Source organism: Temnothorax curvispinosus, unplaced genomic scaffold, assembly GCF_003070985.1.
Source record: "Temnothorax curvispinosus isolate PA1 unplaced genomic scaffold, ASM307098v1 QBEX01015150.1, whole genome shotgun sequence".
NCBI lineage: Eukaryota > Metazoa > Arthropoda > Insecta > Hymenoptera > Formicidae > Temnothorax > Temnothorax curvispinosus.
Window position 1 is genome coordinate 242,259 of NW_020224930.1, and position 19,612 is coordinate 261,870.

The 19,612-nt window shown below is 44.9% G+C and overlaps 1 protein-coding gene across 2 annotated transcripts in view; it reads left to right on the plus strand.

Moving 5' to 3' along the window:
- The window catches only part of LOC112465385 (protein Wnt-7b), a 49,450-nt gene that overhangs the window by 4,639 nt on the left and 25,199 nt on the right, over positions 1–19,612 (plus strand). The gene's annotated exons all lie outside the window — the stretch shown is intronic.

Below are 19,612 nucleotides of genomic sequence, written 5' to 3' on the forward strand. Positions count from 1 at the left end.
TTAAAATCGAAAACATATGGCGTACAATTACGACGTAATGGTATATAATTAATGGAATTCGCTCAAGGGCTCCGGCTCTTGGTTGGTATACGGCACGCTTGTTTCCTCGAACGGCAAAAGGAACTGCGACTCCACGTAAGCGAGCTCCTCAACGAGATCCGTCCTCTGAATAAAATTTTCATCGCCCGCGTGCATGTATATACTTTATTCACCGCGTGCATGTATATCGGCCGCGCTCTCGCATTTTGCATGCCACGGGACTATAAGAGGGCAGAAAATTGCCAATTGCAAGAGTTCAACATACTAATTTCCGATGTCACGAACAGTACCCCGGCGGCACCAATAACTTCCCTAATTGGTCGAACGTATAATAAAAAAAGAAAAAAAAATTGGAAAATTTGGCCGAATGCGTGAGCCGTGTATGTCTCCGCTTGTTTATTACAAACAGTTATTTTATTTTCGGCGCTCTCTTCAACCAGTCTCACATATATTCATCGCGGATTCTCGAGCACGACATTTAATGATCGATTCGTTCCGTGCAACGCAACGAGGTAGCTCGAGAGTGACATCCTTAAAATTCCCTCTCTCGGTATGAGCAATCAGATCTCATCTCGCGAAGATCGTTTAGGTAGTATCTCGAGCATTTCCTTAAGTGTGTCGATGTATACTTGTCAGCCGGATCGGGCACACCTCTCACACACATCAAGTCTACCTCGAGTCGATTGGACCGATCGGATCGACCGATCCATTCCCGAAACAAAGCCGTGCCTACGATAGGATCGAACTTTTGCACGCAGATGTATGTCATTCATCACGTTTCTCAGTTACGTAACATTACAAGGATAATAATATACTTTGCTCAGCCTTTTATGTTCCTTTAAATAATAATTTTCTATCTAAAATGCGGATGTCATATATATGTATATAGGAGCAAAAATAACTGTCGATGTAATTTTGTGTGTCTTATTGAATAATAAAAATCCCTTCCGTTATAACTATTATATCCTCAAGCATTACATATGACTTTATTTTAAATTAAAGTCATCAATTCGTTCCATCAGTCTAAAGTCTTGTATGCAGCTCGTAAAACTTTCTAGTTATAATTTGCGAGGCTGAAGTTAATAAATTCAAGCGCAATGCATAGCACCTTAAAAAAGGAGTTACAACGCAACAGGATCTGACCTTCTGCCGGACGTAGGCGTACGAGTGGTCAATTATCCTGCTCGTGCTGAACGGATTCAATTAATCGAACAACTTAATCGGACTCTAGAGCCGATCTTTGACATTAAACAATTCGAAGTTATACCACTAGGAATACGATGCGTTTGTTTCACTTTACAAAGAGCATAAAATATATAATTTTAAGTAAAAATAATATTGTGCAAAAACTGGTATATAAGAAATTGTTGTGATTACATATTCTCATTAGTTTATATACAAATTTTGCTATTATACAGTTTATGTATATTACTATGTTTGTAGTCAGTGCGGTAGCTGATAAAATCATCATAATGTATGATCGATATAAAGTAATAAAAATATTCGATTGCATTAAAATCGATATCTCTTCATCATGCGAAGCTGAAAGGCTTGACGTCCATTAAAACGGATATCGTACATCGAGACAGTAACAAGCGTTTGTGATTCTCGCGCATCATCGCCGTGCTATCTGGCGTGCGATCGAAAGCACGCAATGGCACAAATCCGCGATGGCGGTTTCGCGGATATAGACGTACGACGATCTGGCGTACGAGAGGGTATCGGCGGGCGGCGCGGCGGGTGGACGAGTAACTTTCAAACTGAAGCAAAACGAGCGGCCGGCAAGTAGCGAGAAGAGCGACCGGGAGGATATAACGTGCGCGGCAGCAATGCGGAGGAAAGGTAACGGGGAACCGGGTGGAAATGAAACGAAGAAGCAAAGTAGAGAGCAGGAAGAGAGTAAGAACGAAGGAAAAGAGCAGGAGAGTGACAGGGAGGGCGGGGGGCGGGGAGGAAGGGGGAGTGCGAGAGAGAGAAAGAGAGAGATGGGGAGAGACGAGAAACGAGAAAGAGGCGAGCGGGAAGCAGGAGAGCGAGAAAGAGAGGTCGAGATGTGCGAGGAGGTAGGATCGTAGAGGTAACATCGTAGCTGCGGGACCTGATCCCAAAGGTAGGAGGACTCGGGTTGTGGCCGAGGCCAGTCCATCGCGGGCCCTCCTCTCGGACCGAACACGCGCTTTACTTTCTGCCCGCTCGTTCAAATTCCCATGCGCGCGCGACGACGCGCCGCTGCTCGTCGAACTCTCCGCGCGAGTAACCCTCCGGTGGCTGTTGGCTCCCCATGGCAGGAACTCGTAGCCGGCGATCGCAGTGCCGTTGGTTATAGTGCCCGATGGTGGTAGTGGTGGTTGGTGGTGGTGGTTCTGATGATGGTAGTGGTGCCGGTGCCAGTAGTGGTGGTGGCGGCGGTTACCTTGAGCACCAGGTTGTATCGCACACCTTGCACAGTTACCCTCTGTTCCAGTTCCCGCACGCGTGCCGGTGTTGTGCACGCGACACGACACGAACGGATCGACAATTATATCCCGCGATTGATAATTACCTGAATAATTACGTTCGTTACGTTAAAAATCGCTGGACGAACGCGTTCCTTTCTGTTTCACACGAACGTTCTCTCTGCCCATCGAGAGAATTTTTGTCGTCTGAGAGAAGCGCTCTTATCGATCTTTGATATATGGAGACGATGATATCTTTTTCGTGCGGATGGACGATGAATAACGACACGCAACGAACGTTACTACCTGGAGGCGGTGACGCGTGAAGAGAGATGACGATTATTGCGAATGTCAATCTGTGGACCGCAGACACGATCGATCGCTAGAGTTTGAATCACGCTTGTTGGTTGCGAGGCGATCGAGAACGACGCTGGATCGATTCGAACGCTAACGAGCATCGACCAGCGATCGCCGATGCCGATTGTGCGACGCGATTGTATACGCACTCGGCTACCGAACCGAGGGTTGCCGATCCAACAAAAAGGGAATACCGGACAGGAAGTGGCGCAAAGGAGCGCTTCACAAGGGATATTCTTCGCGCGGCTTTGTTCGTGACGAGGTGCTCCAAGTCGACAAGGCGCAGATTCAAAAGGACTGACACGGCGGAACAATAAGACAACGAGACAATAAGAACCGGTAGCAGAGCTCCTCTCGTCGGGAGGGTGCTCTTTGAGCGCTGGAATTCTTCGTTCGAGCCAGCGACCGACGATGGAAGAAGAAGAGTAACCGCGAGGCGATGCGAAACGAAGCGAACGCATCTCTCTCATGACTGCTGGACGATCGATCACCGGTTTTTGCAGTTTACGCGATCTCGCTGGCGCGATCTCCTCTCCACCGGCGGAGGAGAGGATCGTTAAGCGTTAAGCGTCTTGCGCGCGGGAGTGACGATGATGAGCCGGCTGATAAGTTCCCTCGGCATCGAAATCGTTAACGAGACGACGACGACGACGAGGATCTCCGCAGCGATGACAATCGGCCGACATTCTCGCGTGAGACGGCAAAAGATCGTCGTTCCTCGGCGATAGTGCGTCGCGTGAGCGCCGCGTATCTGCGATCTGACGATCGGGAGCTCGGGGTATAAAGTACGCCGCGTCGATAATGACGGTACTTAGTTATCTTTTTAATTGGTATCTATTTGCTAACGAGACCCGGCGCGCGATCGTCGTACGCTCGTTAGGATAACCGATCCGCCGTTTCTTCCAGATAAACGCGTCTACCGGCTTAGGATAACCGATTTTCTAAGATCGGAGTCGGCCGGATCGCGCCTCATTAAGGTGAATCGAGTTAATCTTACTTAAGGCTCACATTCCACCGATACCGCGGCAAATCGCTTCGAAAAGGAAGGCGAGTACACACACGCACGACGACTCCGTTAACCCTTCGTGATCGCGGCTGTGACCACCCGCTGATCGAATTTACGGATCGCGAGCCCTCTGCGAGTCCGGTCTCAATTATCACCGATGAGAGTACCACCCGCGGCACGCGATACGCGATCGATATGCACGATTCAGAGATACGTGTGCGAGAGACGAGCCGTTCGGCCGCTTAGTCACCGCGACGAGGGGAGAACGCCTCTCTCGGGAAAGGAGTATTTGGGAACCGTAAATACTCGGCGCCGCACGGTGCGGCGCGGGGCCGTAGAGTTTTAAAACGCGCGCAAACACTTTAGAAAATCCAAATGTTGGCTCTGCAGTTCGGCTCTTTCGCACCTGACCGGTACGCGCGCACGTGCGCGCGCGGCTTTGTGTCGCCACGAGGTGCTAACGAGAACGTGGAGTGATTACAGTGATCGAAATCGCGACAAGAAACTTCTCACGAAACGTCGCTCGAGGCCGGAGGTTGGATAAACACCAGAGACAAAGTTTCATATACGTTGTAAAATATCGTCAACCCGCGACAAGTGCCTGCGAGAGAGACCGTGCTCGTTGAGCGGTAACGGAGACTGCACACACGACGAATATCTCACATGATCCGACTGGACAGCGGAACGGGGTCGATCCCAGTTCCGAACGATCGACTTCCGGTGAGCGTCGTTCATCCGCTGGCCGCGGAAGCGTAAAACTTTGTCGCGTGCACATCCGCTTTTTACATTCAATAACAACAAGGTGATTGTGATGTAAGAGATGCGTCGCGGTGATATCGCGACAATCGCGATAGCCCTTCTGATTCTTGGGCAGATCCAGGAGCCACGGCAAACGAGGTGAGAAACAATTATATTTAAGATACTGAATGCTTATTAAAATGATAGATGTATAAAAATTATAATTGCACCGATCATAGGATTGCGTTGTATCGATAAAGAAGTCAGGAATCGCAAAGAAAAGCTTTAACAAACAATCGATTTACTAACGATGCGCATTTCCATTTTATCTGCCGGTAATCTCAAAGAGACAACGTGTAAGAAAGCTGTCAACGCGTTCCACGATTATACTGCGCGGCAAGTGAAAATGTTAATCGATAGTCGCCCGAGGCTAGAGCGCGTACGCAAATTGCAACGTCGATTACGATCACTATTCGCCGAAGTAACGAGCAAAAGGGATCGGAAGGGAGATTCTCGCGAGGTCGCAATACGCGTGACTCGGACACGTGCTGAAAGCCCGTCATACCGCGTCAAAATCGAATGTTCGCGCCGGCTTTCGCGATAAAATCCATGAGCCTTACGACTATAATCGATTTATGCACGCGACGACGCGACGTTGCGTCTCCTGCGGAAAACAAAGACGCGAAAAGTTCCGAGATTGAACTTAATAATTGAAGGAAATAAATTAATAACTGATAATGCATAAAAGAATTTTGGTACAAAGGTATTTCGAAAGAGATGTAAAGAAATAAAAAAAAAATCTGCGCAAAATATTTCGTTATTATAACGAGCATAAGTGGATTCAGCATTGAAAAATAATCTGAAAAATTCGTATAAACATATCTAGTTGACGTTGCCAAGCTCTGGCTATTTTTCTAACAAAAATGAATATATTTTCTGTAATAACGAAACTCCCTGCATACGTTTTCGTTTCGTTTTACTCGCGATTATTATGAACTTCGTTCTGTGTCGAACGTTCGTGAATTACTTTCTTGCGTTCGCCTTCGACGAACAGAATTCAACGCGCGCGCGCGCGGATAATAACGATAAAGCGACATTTTCGTCATTACCGGATCAGCGTAATCTACGATCAGCGCAGTATATTGACTGCAAATTACCCGAGAGCCTTCGAAATAAGCGCTGCGTTTCGTCATTTTATCATGGCCAACACAATAAGATCGCGATGTTGGGAACTCGTATCTGTAGAACGATACACATATATACACGCCACATGTGTATTGAGAATAAAGACTTGATACTTTGTGCAAATATATTTTAGCATTTTCTTTTTTCCTTGAACATCGGTACCTCGAGAGGTGACGTCGAATAGAAAGTATCGGTACGTTGTAGATTCGAATCACAATCCCTGCTGATTCAATCGGTCAAGATTGATAGCGATTAACAGAGGCGATTGGAATTTCCTTCGCAACTTAATGCCCGGTTACATAAACACACTAATGATTTAATATGCACAAGAACGGCCGTCATTCAGAGCTAATTACGGACGTCGAACGAAATGAAACGTTTATGTAATGCGGCGCGTAACGCGTGATTGCGGACTGACCGAATTTAATGTTATATCCGTACGAGAAACGGCCGCGGAGAGTGCTCGTTGTGTTTTACGAGCCGCTCGGCTACCGGCCACGCCGCCGCGCGTAATGAGCGCGCTAAGTGGATGAATGAAGCGGCGATGCGACAGAGATTAAGGCCCGATCGGACTATCGTCGTCGCGCGGCGGAAACGAGATCATTTTGTCGGTGCGACCGACTGATGAAGCCCGCCCCGTCCCGTGCATTCCCGGGCGGGAATAAAATCTTCACCGATGAAGTGAAGAAGAACGGCGGAATTAAGCTTAATATAATTACAACGGTGGAATATATAGCCGACGTAATTTCCCGACTGCGATAAATTCCCGATGGGGCCATTTGAAAAATTTTTTACGAAATAATCAGTGGTAGTTAGCGGAGATAAGAGAAAAACGTTCGATTAAAGTACTTTTAATAAATGCGATATGTTTTGACGCGGCTCCGTCTGACGCGAGGATCTGTCGTCTTGTTGAACACGTTGCAGATTATCAGAAATTAATGATGCAAGACAGAATGGTGAATGATATACAGACATCGTTGCACATCGTGTCGTCGCGCAGATATCGTGTTTACCTTCAGAGAATGTAACATGACAGCTTCTTGGCTGATTAAAAAAGTAATCATCGTTTTCAAAATTATTCGAGCTTAAACCGAGAACGACGTAATGCGTGTGTTCTCAAATAACGAGCTCGAGATGTAGTCATTTCGTATTTGCCATAAAGATTATATGACAAAGTATGTAAAAACTTTAATATTTTTTGGTCTTGAATAATCGCTACCTTTATTGTCACAATGCTTTAAAAGCAATTAACAAGTATTATTCCGACTGCATCACAATGTAATAGCATTCTTGAATTGATCATGATGCACTCTTCGTATATGTCATGGCATAAGATCGGCGCTATGAGAAGACTATAAAGATAGTAATCTCTCAACGCAACTGACGGCCATCCATCATCACCCTATCGCGCCTCGAAATCCTATCGATAAAAGTGCATCCCGGCACTTAAACGCGCGATATACTTAACGAAACGTCAGGTATCAATCTAAATTACGATTTCCAAGTTACCGTACGCGAGAAGCATAATATGCAGGTGTGGAAGGGTCCTCATTGATCACGGCGAGATATAGCCCCGAGCAGAGATTCCCCCGTTATCCCGCGCGCTTGTTCACGTGATAGGAATGGAATCGAGTCTTTATGGGCTTTCCAAGACCGATGTAACGAATGTCTGAATCTCGGCGGTTCATATTTCGAATCGAAAATAATAATAAGTTGTATCGGATCGAGGATAATGAGTAGCTTCCTCTCTGGACGATCCATTCTCCGATTTTCATAAAACTCGAGATATTTTTTCAAAAATGTACGTCATCCAGCGCGAGAGAACACACACACACACACACACATACGAGAATATTTGTGTGAAACGACTGGCTTTTGAAAAGGAGCGCCTCCGCGCGCGTCACTCGAGAGGCCTGTTGACGTTTACAAATAGCTGTGAAAGGGCTCGTACATTGTAAGCACCGGTAGGCGTGCGTGTCACTTTCCGGACGCGGGGATCTCTCGCGGACCGGGACACATGTCGGATTCTATCGGTGCAACAGGCGATATCCACGGGACGCGTAACGAGAACCGCCGATCGTTTGTCTTCCGGCGCGATGGCGTGGAAATTGAACGATCACGTCGCGACCCAGCGACCGAGCCGAATGAAACGTTCGTTGTATCGGATTTAATATATTTATGATAATGATTACACGTCGTTCGCGATCGCCATGCGTGACGTTCACGTGTATCCTTTCGTTCCGGTCCGCCGGGTACTTTAACGCGGTGCGCCCTGCTTTTTCTTCCCTCCCGCGGCTCGCCGTTACAGCTATTTGTTTAATATATCGGCCGATGTCGCGATTAATCGCCGCGTGCGATTTAACGATAATGAATCCGCGGCGAAGCGGTATTGACGTGTAATTATGTGTGTGTAACGAGAGCCCTTGCGTCCCGTCAGATTCATTCAATTAGGAATGTCCATCTCGTGCGGCGTGCTCGATGGTCTTCAACGAAAGCCTCGAGACGAAACAATTTAGTATCTGTTTAACACAATATATTTCGTGACGACTACACGCTTCTAGTGGCGCGTCGATGCATCGAGCCGTAGTCGGTCTCTTGCATTGCTCTCGCAGGGAGTGAGAGAGAGAGAGAGAAGGGGGAGGGGTCAGAGAGGGATTAAATTAAGATCCGACAGTGTTAAAGTAAGCCCGGGCTCCGGGACGAGGCCCTCCCGCGGCGAGGATAGTGGTAATACCATTCGGTGAGTTCGGTTCGGTAGTGGAGTTCTGTCTTCATCCGATGCCGATGGTAGATGCACTGGCGCTTATTACGGTTCGCGCATACAGATGTATCCACAATCCGCGCGAGAAAAAAGAAAGAGGATTTAAGAAAGAATATCCCTCGTCTTGAAGCTATTCTGAGCATGGACTAAAGACCTGCGTAGCTCGAGACCCGGGGGATAATGGTCACAAAAAAGCAGCGTGCATCACATATTTGCGCTGACTCAGCATCGACCATTGACGGCGGCTACAAAGAGCTCGCCAGCGCCAAAGACTGTTTGCTAAACAGTCTGCGCTAAATAATTGAAAAATTCCTCCTTTCCTTCAAAATATTGAATACAATTAAATTTGAGAAGATTGATTTGTGTACGCGCGTGCGGGTATTAATTAAGTTAAGTCGTATTAGTATTGACGCGCCCACAAATGATTCAAATTGATTCGAGATGCAATACGTGTAAATAAATTTCTTACGATTACTGAATATAATTTTCATCAATTTTTAATTTTTTATTAGTGGCAGTAGAATCGAGGAACAAATTTTTTAACTGCGCGATTAGAGTATCATGGAAAATACAAATAGCGACATTGTACGACGGTGCATGTTGGATGAGACATGATTTTCGCATCTGTTCGCGCCTTATCTCGCCGTAAACGCGTGTCGGTGGAAACTTATCACGGTCATTCTCCGAGACGTAAAACTGTCCACAAGCTCTCGCAGTCAACGTAGTAGGACCATGGTAAAACCTTTATCATGCATTTTTACAATACTGATGTGACAAATTTGCGGAAGGACGAGCTGTTTCATATTTCACTCATTAATAAAATATTAAATCTTACAAGAGAATTCTTTTGTCTATTATTTATTTATAAAATAAAAGGTATTGTTTCAAATCAAAGGAGTTATCTATCAAAATGTTTAATTTTGATAAAAAGAAACAAAACACAAATAAAAACACGCACATTGTATACTGGTTTCTTCCGTAGAATTATTTAGGGCGATACCTTGCGTACAAAAATCGAGCGAAGCGTGTTCAAGGAATTGTGAAAGGATAGAAGAAAGGAGGATTTGAAAGGGTGGAGGCTGGGACGGGTGGGGGTGAAAAAGTTTCGACGAAGATCCAATTAAAATAACCAGTAGTCAGGAGATGTCGGTCGAAAGAGGTATAAGGAGAGGAGCGAAAAAGAGAAAGACAAAGGGCGAAACGAGGAGTTGCGGTTACATAAAGGGCTCGTTCTCCGGGAGGGGAAAGGTGGGCGAGGATATACAAAGCGGCATTAAAATATTTCTAAATGCCTGTGACAGGCCGAGGAGCCGATAGTCGACATGGAGACTGCCACGGTATTTGTGGCGCGTGATCTGAAATCGACTTTAGAAAGGCTGAAGCCTTTTGTAATAAATTGTCGTCTTTATCACGCGAATAGTAGCTGCCAATGTTAACTTCAATAAATAAAATCAGCATGACCGCTTGTCTACGCGCAGCGTAGGAGAAAATTCACGTGGGTGGCGAAGAAATCCACTACTAATTGCTTTGCCCAAATAGTTACTGGAGGAGCACCGATGACAGCAGACAAATATTTTTTTGCAATTACGAATAAAAGTGACGGATATTACGAAAAATAAAATATTTAATATAATACATCGAATTACTTTCCAGAAATTAAATATTAATTTGATCTCGACAAATGATCATTAACTGAAGAGTCAAGAGATTTGTGTCCGCAGAAATTCGCGGCCTTCTATCTGGAAATTATCGTCATGGTGAACCGAGTGGCGGTGTATCGCGCGATCGCGATCCATATCCTTATTAGCTCCATTTCTCGCGTACGAACGTTAATGTACGACAGCGCGCGTGCATATCTCGTAAATATATCCTCGTTGCATAAGAGACCGCCAACTGATCGAAGCGAGATAGAAATGATGCGTCGCTATGACGATTTGAGGGCAATTACATCGCCTGGGGAATCGATGATCACGAGCTGCGATTAATCGCGCATATAATCATGCGATCATAATCAAGAAATCGGCATATGACTGAGGCATACGCCTAAGAAAATCTCTACAATAATGCGATAGAGCGGTGGTTTAGATATACTAAATGGTAGTTTCTGTGCGCGTAAAATATAGCGCCACGTCCATTACGGTTGCGTTAAAAATTCACGCGGAGAGATAAATAGGTGAAATCGTTCCTATATCACGAACGATCTCGCCACCGAGGCGAGGGCACGATCTTAGTAGACTGACGAGAACAATTCGCGATAGGGGCGGGTTTCCTCTTCCTCGAAATAAAAAAAGAATCACGTTCTTTCTTCGCGCTCACGATAGGGACGATCCTGACGAGGAGGGAACGTGCGCGGCGCGTGAAGGGCGTGTTTCTTCATTCCGGATGGTATATGATCAACCGTGAGCAATTTGCCAGGGTAGACGAAGCTATTTACATTTAAACTGGCGAACGTTTAAGTATCCCCATACCTAGCGGACCTACGCGTGTAACAGTCGACCAAAAATAAATAACCTGTAATCAGTCGGGGAAGACGTTATAATTACATGTACCTCTACCTGTATCAACGAGCCAATAGCTGATAAAACTTAAGGATCATTATTCACGTGATATTTCGATTAGAGTCTATAGAGCGATACACAGTGCAAAAATTATATGCGCGCGACGGAAAGTCCGATCTATTTTCGTAGCATGAAAAGTATCGGCAATCGGCGCTCGATTACAAATTCATAGAAAATTATGCTAATGACGCGCTCGAGCGGAATCACTTGGAGGACCGACAATTTCGATCCTAGATTTTCCTAACGGTTGGCTTCGGCAAAAGGACTATGCCGACCGGCTCTCTCCCTCTCTCGTCTCGACCTCCGCGCGCGCGGCGGTTATTCTATTAGGCGGAAGCTGCGGATAAGGGTGTGTATGTTTATCGCGGATGGCACGCACAATCTTTTCGAGAGAGAGAAAGAGGTGACAAAAGTTTAATGTATTCAAACTGCGTTAAAGCGACTCGGCTCGGGCGCTTACAACCCGAGCGCGCCGGATAGAGAGAATGCCTCCGCGCCACCGGATAATCACTATAATCCGCGCTTTCATTATAATTATCATCGTTTATTACGACAGACACTCTGTTGAGCGAATGGGCGAGCGAGCGAGGCAGGCTATCCCTAGCCCGGCACGATCTTTAAGTGCACCAAATCTAATTAACTTTAATCCGTCGTAATTACATCGACAGCCGGTCATTACCGATTTGAAACGGCGCGGCGTGGCGCATTTTACGGCCATTTTCGTTTGTTTGCGCGATCGCTTACGGTAATAACACCTTCGGCCGAACGTATCGCGTATGTGTTTCATGAAATTAATATAAACTTTTACAACAAGCTGCGCCGATGCGATTACGATCCAATCAATTTCGAAAGTTACAACTAATTCGATAAGCGAGAAATTGATTTAAAAAAAAAAATCGATGTACCGCTTAAAGAATATGACATTTTTAACGTACTGTTTAAGTGAATTTTTTTGTTATTCGTCTTGACAGCTAAGTCTAGTTCTGTCGCTGACACCGCTGACGTTTCTCTTGTAAGAAGGGCAAAATGGAGAAGCCGCCCGATAAATCTTTAGGCGCCAGGTTTGAGATTTTCGCTACCTTTCTGGGTGTTAAGCCCTCCCCACAGAGACACTTTCGGCACTACCTGCCTAAGAGATCAAATCTCGGAGATACCTACGTTAACGATCTCGATAACGAGATAGCCGCTTTCGATCTTTCAGGTCCTAAACTAATAGCGCTTTGTGTTTTCGATATGCATTTTCATTTTTCAGCAATCACCAACCAAGTAAAAAGAAACTTTATTTATTTAGTCACATATAAACGTAATAAAATAAAAAGACAAAATGATCCAATCGATCTACCACTTCTATCAGTCACGTTGTTAATAACAACAACTTTCCTCAATAATATTCTTCCATCATGAAACAACATTCTTCTAATGATAAAAATAAACTTTATCAGCTGGACCGAATGGGGTGCGGGATGAGATGTTTTTTTTTCCTGTTTCTTTCCCCGCCGTTGATTGGCTCGGTCTTTTAGACCGCGATGGCACTCGAAGACCCGGCAATGCTTTTAAAGTCGCGTCTTTAACTGTGTCGTTTAGTCGCGAATTCCGACGCTAAAGGACAGATGCGAGGAATTCGCGGCTATACGCGCGCGCATATTGCTCTTAACTTTTTCCAATAAAATCGAAACGGAAAAGCCGTAAAGACATTCTCGTTGACGTCGCTCACTACTGCGCGCTCCTATCGAGCGCGATAGAAGTTGTCGATTAAATCTCCTGCATCATCGTAAATCAAGTTTCAACACCACGTAATCGTTGATGTTCCATCTTCTTCTAATATGCAAATATACCTGATTTTTGTAGGTTTCGCCAGTAGCAATCGCGCTCGCGATAGTCATGAGACATACTTATAATATAATAACACGTAAAAGCCGTTCCTTCCCTTCCCTCGAGTATTGCCGACTACTTTTTCTCGCCACTCCTGCGACGCTAACAGTATTCTGGGAATACCGCGTCATTTAGCGATTGAATGAATCGTATTTTATTTAATTAATAAACAGGGAAAGATTTCTTTGGTTGGTGTGGTGGCATTACTTAATGTTTGTACAGAATTTCGATGTATAATTTATGCACAAATTTATTATAATATACGTTTTTTATGAGATATTAACGTCATCGATTCTTTCTTTGAAGAAAAGCTATATGTTTTTTTTATGTAATTCTATTTCTTCATGTATTTCTATTTCTTATTTTATATACAAGTATCAATAAAAAAATTAATAATTTATAAATGTACGAGGCAATAATTGGTGACCAGTATAGTAAACTAGTATGGAAAAATTAACAGTAAAGCGAAGAATTGTGGAAGATGTGGTTTGACGACGAGTTCCGTGCTGCGCTATCTAAATCTATGTACGCGCGTCGAGAGCCCATGTCGGTCGCTCTCAAGTGTATCTCTTCCGATCACACGTACCGAAATGTCAGACCCGTGACCTCGGTTATTCCACCACGCTATCTATTTATCTCCTGCCATCGCGTACTCTATTGCACGTGAGCCGCTCGCCCGAGTCGTTTTCTGCTGCTCTCGAGCCGCGGAGTTCGCGAGCTTGTCTCTCATCCGCGTTTCGTACGTATATATATCCGTATCCTCGCGCGTCTCTCGGTCATGCCCCGGTAAGCCATATTTCGGTCTGCCGCGGTACTTTAATGAGCTGATCGTTATCGGGACATTGAGTCGTTCACATGAGTCATTTCTGTGCTACGTTCCGCTATGTCGCGAGGGTCTTCCACAAAATGTCACGCCGGTTAACGTGATCCGCTTCCGAATTAGCCCGTACGTCGGATTCTGCCGTTACAATGGCCGAGAGACAGTTTCAATCAAAAATACACTACCTCGAACTTTTAAGCTCATGCTTCTAAATGCTTCAATTTGACACGCACGTTTTCTTGGATCATAATAGAATCGAAAGAAAAAATCAATCATGTCTGTCTGTCATAGAAATTTAGCGCTGTTATTAATTACGAATATATATATAATATTCCTCGTAAAAAAAAAACAGTTTATTAAAGTTTATTTTCTACGCTTTATTTTCTACAAGCGGCGCTTTCACTTTCCCTGCCGCTCACCTACTTGTCCGTTGGCGCTGTTTTATTTCCGCGGGATAATAAAGGATATACTCGATCTGCCGTGGACTTTCTTCACTGTCGATTCGTATGATCGCGAGTTGGCGAGGAGGTATAACGTCCTCCGATCGGTAATAAAGGTCGTGCCTTGAATTAAGCGCTTCGTTAAACTCGAGCCTTCGGCTTTATCGCGCTTGCTCGAGCACGTCGACGTGCTGCAAGCTGTAAAGCCCATTGGCATAAAGCACGTAAGTATGTACACGTATACCGCATAAGTATACTCGTGCGCGCATATAACTGAAGACTACTCCGCCACTCGTGGTTTATTCGCTGTCCCACATATTATGCGACACGACGCATTCATCATCGAGCCAATCTTAATAAACAATCGGCACTACCCACATTCACGCGTATTGATTACGATTTCGCGGAACTTGCCGAAATAAATCTAATGTCAAACGAGATTTCAAGCGGCTCGAATTCTATAAAGCACCGTGCATATGTGTCAGCGAAACCTCCCTATTCTTAACACTTTTCCTCAGTCTTTGTTCTTATTCCAAAGGTACTTGTGCACAAAATAAAAAATAATGTCGTGATCATGCTATTATCTTCAACTAATGAGCATTCTCACACGTGCGCATATTACCAAGTGACAAAATAACGAAAGAGCGTAAAAGTACACGTTAAGAATACGGAGGTGGAAACGAACGTTAAAAATAAGAGCGTTCAGAATATGTAGTATATGTATTTACACGGCATCTGTGCATGGCTATATAAAATGTTGCGGGATATTTTCTTGGGAATTATTAGCGATAGGAATAAAAAATTTCTTACTAGCTCTTGCTCGTAGAAAGGCAAATAAATTCACACCGGATTCCCCTCGGCGCGCATATAATCTCTATTATGCAAATGGAAATATTCGTGGACGATTTGAGTGGAGGTTAAACCGATCATCGTCGACGACGATCATCGTCGTGGGTGGCCGGAGGCGGATCCAGCGGTAGCACAAGAGCCGAATGCTATCAAGCATTCTCTTCGTCTTCCTTTATCTCTCTCTTTTCCCTTGCTTTTTCTGCCCTCCCTCTCTCTCTCTCTCTCTCTCTCTTCCCCCTCTTATTCTCTATCTCTATCTTCTTCGGCTCTTCTTTTTCTTGCAAGACAGACGAACATATTACGCGGTCTACGTGCATGTAATTATCCCGTCAATGCCTCGGATTTTCAAGTCCCTCGAGAGTCTCGCGCGAGATACGCTCTGGATTGATTGAGAAATCTCTCCTGTCATTGAGGTGCTTGCTGATGTCCCCCGGGCTTCTCCTACTCCTCTAATTTCGCGTCGTTTCGTCGACGATTCTTACCTCGAGCCGCGTAGTGACTTGCAGAATTCATTTGGCTCACTGTCGCGGGTGTCACATATACGACTTTAATATTCTCCTCGCTTACAATAGAACAATAGATTCTGTACAATGCGAGCCAGATGACACAACAAAGTGAAAAAGAAAAAAGAATACACCGATATATTCGAAGAGAGAGAAGGAAAGACAGAAACAGAGCGATATTTATAATTTTTAAAATATTTTACATTATACGATACGACTTCTTCGAAAAAATAGTGTCCCAATTTCTTTGAATGTAACACTACGGAACTTTGCATATCTTCGTACTTGGGCGTACCGGAAGTGTCGGCGCGCGTCGCACATCAAAGATAACTTTGCGAAACCCTCGCGTCTCGCGTCGGGGCGTTCGATCGATGAGGCGACCCGCAATTTCTTTTGTCGATCGCATAAACATAGGCGCCTCGCTCGATACAACGAGGGAAGGGACGGGAAGACGGGAGAGGCAGGGGGGAACTGGTACTTTAATGCGTGGCTATGATATGATAATGCGCCGGTACACGGGATTATGTATATAGGTTCATGTATGATAATTTGGCGAGACAAAGCCGCATTGTCGAGACATAAATTGAATCGCTTCTCTCCTCTCTTTCTCCGTCTCTCTCCCCCGTCCCTCTCTTCCTATATCCTTCTCCACCCACCCTCTCCCACTCTGATCATCGGAAGAAACGCCCACCGCGGAGAGGGACACACTTGCTGCACACCTCGATACCACACGCGCAAGGAGACTTTCTTCTTCTTCTCTCTTTGCACGTATAAGCGCACGCAAATGTCTTTTAAACAGTATTTACCGCAAGCTGGTGCAGATGTTCACGCTGCGCTGGGGTTGCAATCGACCATAATTATATATTAGGAATAGTGGTAATCCGAAAAATCAGAGTAATGTGCCTAGACCGTTAGTATAGTTTTTATTTAAATCCGATTTGTGGAGATAAAGATTTATTTAGGACCATTGTTTTATGTTCTTTTAAATGGAGGGAAGATAATCAATCATCTCTGTACGCGGCTTGAATCTTATTTTTAATAGGTTATCTCAAATTTAATAGTTTTCAAGTATCTCGCTGAAACGTGGCACCCCCCGTTATAATCGTCCACCAATTTATCGTGCAGCTTTGCGAGGCTGACCTCGTCGCGAAATAAGCAGGCACGATTCGCAGAAGCAGTACCTACATACATCACTCGCAAACACTCAAATTACAAAGTTCCAAACTGGTTTCCACGGTGACAAAGACAGCAAAGTCCAACTAGGTCATCGACGAAGATACGGGACTTCAATTCGCAAGACGCGCCGTATATTTTCGTTCGAACAGAAAGAAGAGATTAACGAAATTATTACGCGAGATAACGTACGTCGGAGAAAGAGATCGCGTGAGACCGTCCTTTCCGGTTTTTACCACGGGTCAAATGTCAGATTCGTCGATTTTAGGGGCGTGGTATCGCATATTATGGCCCATACGCCGTCCGTGACCAGGTTGCGTCGCGCCGCGATTCCCAAGCGCGAATTTACAATCCCACGCTAATCCACGCAAAATTATATTTCAGCTAACGCTCGTTCCCGAGCGCCTTCCCCGCGACAAAGCGCGTCTCGTATTTTTGCTGATTAACCCTCTTTCGTCGGCCTGATGCTAAGTTATGAATTTCCGGTAATCGCTCGCGCAGACTCCGCCCGCTCGTAGTACCGTCCGCTGTATAGCATAGCACGTGGGAGTAAATTTTTACCGCACATCTCGCCTCTCTCCGCTCACATAGATTTCCCGATGGGAGTAAATATCTAAAAACTAATTTGCATATATTCATATTTACGCGTGCTATCTTAAAGGATATACTCTCTTATACTTAAAGGATATTTCTCACTTAAAATACACATACACATAGTTTGGCAACGTTTTTATAGAAGAGCAATGATAATTATGCAATCGAATAAAATTCTATATAAATCATTCTTGGCCTTAGGCAATGAATTATACAATAATGTCCAAGTTATAAAAAATGATTTATTTCTACCACGTACGGAATAACGAAACGGAGTAGGGAATTTGGCATGCGTGCAGCAACTGGGAGCAAAAACAAAGGTTTAAGCGAAACGGACGGAATGGCCTTTACGGGAGGAAGACTCCGATCTTTCTCTCTCTCTTGGGCATGAAAATCGTAAAAAAAAATTAGACTTTCAAATACGTCTCGTCTTTCTGGATCACCTCCGTACGCGCAGCCTACGGTCGGTATAATCCGTATACGTACCCGCAAAAAGCGGCCAGAAAACTACGGGTGGATGACGAATGTCCCAATGGCGAGGGCACCACGGCGATTAGCATAATTCCCGTGTTAACATTTAACCCGGCCGGCCCCGAAATCTCGAAATTGGACGGGCTCTCCGCTGCGCGCGTGGGAATCTCCGCGGATCACTCCACCGCACCGGAGCTGAGGGACCGGCAGATATGTTCGCGCCCAGATAATATCGCGAAATTACGTATGTAAACCGCTCCCTTTTTTTCACTGATTCCTGCATCTTCTTTTCTACGTTCTCGTTCACCACTTTATCCGCTGTCTTCTAATCCGGATACCTAAATATAGGTGTTATAATATAAGAGGAGAAAATAGAGAATTTTTGTTTAATCGCAAATTAAGTCTGTGTGAACGAGTCTAAACTAGAAAACGTATAGAATAAATCAAATCCTGTTCAGGATTATCGTAGTAGACAATGAAGCCGCCTGTAATGTACACGTCATCCTATCGATATCTCGTACCGATCCGCGAGATGGGCGAGACGGGAGAAGATTTATGTGAAACACCGTAAGATTTCTCACCCCTATCCCGAGAAAGGTCGCCGTAACGCCCGACGGCGACGTTTCTCACCGTGGCGTCAACGCCGATCTTATCTCGCGCCCTTCGACTCCGCCGATGGATCCTTTTAATTAGCTTCGGCTAAGTGTAAGCGCCTCTCTCTCTCCTCTCCTAGGATCAGTTAAACCTATACGGATCGTATCCGGCAATATCTTCGAGGTCAATAACATGAGAGCGCGAACACAGCTCGGCCAGATTTCTCGCGTCGCACAATGGGACGCTTTTCGGTGACTGGCACTATTTAAAGGTGAGAAAGGAAAAACGGGACCATTAGGACGAAAGGCTCCCCTATAACTTAGATAAACGTGCCACGTGCTTTACACGTATCTCGCCTCTCTGGAATGTTTCAAATTAAACGATATGTATAACAATTTAACGTATGAGAAGCGTATGAGCACATTAAAAATTGCATAAATGACTTTTATGTAATGTAGTCACAGCGATGTTTTTTTAATAATAGTTGAGAGAGAGAGAGAGAGAGAGAGAGAGATATGACGTCCGCTGGATCTTACGTGAGTACATTTGAACGAATAGGAGCAACCAATTAAAAAACTATCTATTAACATGGTCACACCGGGCGTACAATTAGCAAAGAGCCGTGATCTCCATCGGGACCAGCGCTCTGATATAATTAGCGTGTCGGGAATCGTATTACGCGTGCAACGAGAAGATGGAGGTAGTCATAAAGTTGTGCATGTGTATACGAGAAATATATAGAAATGATGATTGAAAGAACAGAACGGAATATAAAAATTCTACTTAAGTAAAAATTATAAGAACCTGGAAGAGAAAGAAAAATCGGGAAAAGATAGTCAGCCATAAGAAAACTTCATCACTTTCATTTACCGCGATTTATCGAGCATGCTCGATGCTATGACGATGCCATTTCGTTGCGAGAACAGAAAAAAAATTGCATTTTATATCGTTCGCTATTTCGATCGTTGTTTCCTCTCACCCTCTTGTACTCGAAAGAATGTGCTATCGTAGGGTTAATTTAATTCGTATTCAATGCTAATGGAAGGTGAAGTGTATGTGATTCTTCATGTGCATCGGGACAACCTACGCGACGCACCGTACACGCGTCTCCGAGCGTGACGTCGCGCGGTATGGAACGACATTGGAACGTCGGAATTCAAGACAGTGCCGAGACACGCGTCAAAAGTATTACGTGCATTCACTGCAACGACAGATGT